Raw genomic sequence first — 4,672 nt, forward strand, 5'->3', positions numbered from 1 at the left:
TGCTGTACTGAGAATTAGAAGTTGTAGTTGTAATGAAGTTCACAACACGGCCATTTGCTTCAGTGTAGTTGCTTTGAGAGTGCCCGTGGAGAGTGGTCAACTGATTTAAAACAGCACGTTGATCCACTACACTTTGTTCTGGTGGTCTAACTGACATTGATGATGGAGGAGAAAAATCACCTCTGATCGGGATATTTGTATCACCAATTATGTGGCTATTAGAGGGCTTTATTATTAGAGGCATGTTTAAATCTGCAGAAGGTAAAAATGCACTTTCTCCATGAGTGTCAGCTAAAAATCAGAATTATGATTGTCCACATTACACCCTACTTTAAAGTGCTTCTTTTTGAAATCTTCAGCCAATCAAGATACCAGACAGTCATTTTTAATCCCAACTCTTCTTTTCATTCTCACTAGAAGCAGGGGAAAGCCACGTTTAAAATTTGGATTATGATAGAACTGCAGCTACAACAAAAGGAGAAATATTTTAGTAATATTTTAAACCAAAATACAACACTACAATAAGCCTAACCTAGAAAACCTCAGAGTTCACATTTACCATGCAAAGAAAATATCATCAAAATATGAACAATGTTGACGATATTTTGAAATTCCTTATTTGGAATATACACTTTTAAATTTTATAGTCATCAAATTAAAAAGTTAGCATTTGAAATAAGGGTGAATGCTACTTTTTAAAAGCAGCTTTTAAAATTTTTTAGATTTCTGGTAAGATTCATAGTTACAAGCAACTATCTCATAATCTTGACTACTTAAGGCACTGTCCTTTTTTAGAAAAAATAAAGGATTTTAGCCTTATTAGTTTTGTACGATATTCAAAAGCTCACTTTACATTTATATTCTCATAATTTGATGTACAAAATAAAATTTTATACATAAGTTACCCAGCGGTAACTAAAATTACTTAATACCTTGCTTAAAACAGAGACTTCTAATTCTTCTGCCAGAAAGTCAGCCAGACAAGCAGAACTTTAAAAATTCTGCCGCACTTTACTAAACCCATAAAGTTTAATTTGTCTAACTAAAGTTTTCATACTTCCAGTTTCAAATATTCTGAAAGGGGCCTTTCTTTCCAAAACTTCCTTCTTAAAGATATCCTCATCAATCACTATGGAAGCTCCATTATCATCCCACCAGATGGATTTAATTTGGTCACTCCCAGCCAACTTCTAGAGTTTTCTTGGAAATGTCAGGAAACGAATGTCATTATCTTCATCTGGTTCAGAGACACAATGTGTGTAACATGGTCTTTTAATCAAAAATACTTCAGACAAAGTCTGAAAAGCATTTTCTTCAATTATAGATCTCAAGTCCAAGTAGCCAGAAAATGTTTGTTCACACAATAGAGATCTACCGGAGTTTCCTGAACCAGTTGGTATATCTTTACGAGACACATCTTGAATTTCTGAAGAAACATGTGCCATCTCATATAACTTTTTCTACAAGTACTTTTCAAATCTGCATGATTTTGAGCACTGCAGCTTCAAATGCTGCTTTGGCAGGCCTGCACATTTAAACTGTTAGGCCATCACAATGGTTCTCAACCTGAGCAGCTGTGACATCACAAAACGACTGGTCTCCTAGCAACACAAGTGGAACATTCAGCCAGTGATTCCTTATCATTCATAAAGTAAAAATGAAACATATAGGATGCTTATATTTATAGTGTGATCTGCAAATATTATCCTCACAATATCTTTTAAAATTATTTAATTTTGGGGACTATGAAATAAAACCAATCTCCATCCTTTTGTACACAAATTTATAGCAGATTGGTGAACAGAGTATTAATAATGCACAAAATATATAAAATAATTTTAAAGTTTTGGAATTTAAAGTGAAATTTTTGTAAAACCTGTACAGAAAAGTTATAAATTTTCATCATCTTTTGTAAGTAAAGTGAAACATAATTTTATTAGGAGGTGGAAGTAGGTATTTGTGTGCTTTACAATAAGTAGCTCTATATACAAAACATGAGAAGACTAAATATCAGTATATTTGTTATGTTTATATATAAATTTTAAATATTTATGAAACAAAATTAGATTAAAATAATGTATCAAATTTAAGAAATCCCAAAGTGGGTAATTGTTGTTTTAAATTGTAAATCAGTGTTATAAATAAAATAAACATAATTTAATATTCTACTTTAAAATTACAAAAGAGAAAAGCTTATTGTATATTTACAAATTATTTTTTACCATTCTTTCACTCAGAGGTTTATAAGTCCCCAGATGCAATAAAATTTCTTGTCATCTTTATAATCCATACTCTTGTGACTTCTGTTAAGTGTTCCAGAATGATGTTGATAAATACACTTATGCACAAGATCCTGTGCTCAATAAGCAGTGCCTCCATTAAGGGGCAAACAAACAATCAAAAAACAAAGCAATAACAGTATAGTGGGTTGGGGTGGAAAAACCATGTGATGCATTTAAGAAGCAATATGTTTCTCAGTCCTGAAACAGCTGGCATTGTTAGTATAATACGGCATTTTAAGGCAAGTGTATTTTGCACTAACTGTAAATAATAGCTATGTTCTTTATCAGTAAACTGTAGTAAATCTAGTTCTAGCAAAACTTAAACTATTTATTTAGACATAAATTCCATTAAATATAAGCCAAATTCAAAATGAGTGATAAAATTTTTAAATAATGTACACTCAAGCTACAATGTAAATTTTTCCTTCAGTATGCGTATATTCCATTCTAAGTGAATATTAGCAACCTGAATTCATGGCATACTATACGTATTATAAACTAAAGTTAATTTGAATTTAGTCCTCATTCATAATTATTATTTAACATATGCAAATGGAACAATGAATGTAAGAAAATTATTTACAGATCTGACCATAATTTTGTATAAAAATATTCCTAACAAATTCACTCTAGATAGAATGTAACTAAACATAATAAAAGGCATATATGTAAAACCCATGACTAACATCAAGATCAATGTTAACATACAGGAATGTTTTCCTCTGTTGCAGTAATAAGAAATAGTAGTTCAATTTCACAGGTCTTAAATTACATTACTAGAAGTCCTAGCCAGAACAACTAGTCAAGAAAAAATATAAAAGTCATCCAACTTGTAAAAAAGCAGTAAAGTTTTTACAGATGACATAATTATGCATTGATAGAAAACTCCATAGACTCCACCAGTGACTGTAAGAAATAATGAACAAACTTAATATACTTAAAGAATTCAAAATCAATATACAAATATCCGTTGCATTTTTGTATAGTAACAACACATTATCAGAAAGAGAAATTAGGAAAATAATTCTATGTAAATTTATACCCAAAAGAATAATATAGGAATAAATTGGTAAGTGAAATAAAAGATCTAAACATAGATCTATAAACTAAAGGTACAAGAAATATTAGTAAACAAAAGAAATAAAATGTTATTCTTTGTCATGGATTGTATAGAATGTGAGGAAATATTATAATCTATTTTTTCAATGTTCAATCTCCCCAGCACTAATTATTGAGGAGAATGTCTTTTCTTCATTTTATACTCTTGCTTCATTTTTCATGGATTAATTGATCATAGGTGTGAGGGATTATATCTGGTTGCTCTATTCTCTTCTACTGATTGGTGTCTGTTTTTGAGCCCATATCATGTTGTCTTAATTACTAAAGATTTGTCGGACTGTTTAACATCAGAAAACTTTACACCATTAGATTTAATACACTTTTTCAAGATTATATTTGCAACTCATGATCTTTGTGATTACATATAAATTTTGAAATTATTTGTTCTATTTAATGGAAATATTTCATAGCTATTTTGAGATGAATCACACTAAATGTAGATTCCTTTGGGTAGTATGCTTGTTTGAACCACATTGTTTCACATCATTAACATAAGAGATCTTTTCACTTCTTTGGATCAGTTTTAATTTCCATCATCAATGTTTTCTGTTTTTTAATGTATATGATTTCACCTTATTTGTTAACTTCATTTCTAGGCGGTCTTTACGTATATATACAATTATATACATAATATTTTAAACTCATTTCCTACACAAATACAGCAGGCAGAAGTCAGTGGCAAGACATATTCAAAGTCCTGAATGAAAGAAAATGGTATTCTAAGATAATTTATCAAGCAAGGATATCTTTTAGAATACAAGGAGAGATAAATATATTCAACACAAGAAAACACTAAAAGAATTTAGCAAGAGAAAAAGAAATAATGAAAATTCTGCTCTAAATAAAAAAGAAGCAGGATGCTATAGAAAAGACTTTGGCAATATTATAAAGGCAATAGTTACAATGACTTACAAAAGAATAAATAAGATTATGTAAAACAAGACATCAAAATTTTTAAGGGTCGCAGAGTGAAACAGGTCAATACAGTGTGTTTTCTTCGTGTTTCTCTTCTCTGTAGAATGGGTTTTAGTTTGTATTGTTATCAGTTATAATAAACAGATATGGTATGGGTCAATATAAATACAAAACAAGGTAACCATAAGTCAAAATCTTACAATGAAGTAACAAAGACAAAGAGAACCCAAGATAATAAAAGAAAATTTATCAAGTCACAAAACGAAAAAGAAATGAACAAAAATAAATACAAAATCAACTGGAAAATGAAGTTCAAAATGGAAATAAACACCAGTCTTTCAATAACTATAACAAAA

At 29.8% G+C, this 4,672-nt stretch overlaps 1 long non-coding RNA gene across 1 annotated transcript; it reads right to left on the reverse strand.

The window, feature by feature from the left end:
• Positions 1–218: 218 nt before the first annotated feature.
• On the reverse strand, positions 219–1,314 carry LOC140693726 (uncharacterized). Its single transcript, XR_012069427.1, has 2 exons — positions 1,058–1,314; positions 219–465 (listed from the first exon to the last, which is right to left on the reverse strand). It is a non-coding gene; the product is annotated as an uncharacterized lncRNA (long non-coding RNA).
• Positions 1,315–4,672: the final 3,358 nt, after the last annotated feature.

Source organism: Vicugna pacos, unplaced genomic scaffold (assembly GCF_048564905.1).
Source record: "Vicugna pacos unplaced genomic scaffold, VicPac4 scaffold_20, whole genome shotgun sequence".
Lineage (NCBI taxonomy): Eukaryota > Metazoa > Chordata > Mammalia > Artiodactyla > Camelidae > Vicugna > Vicugna pacos.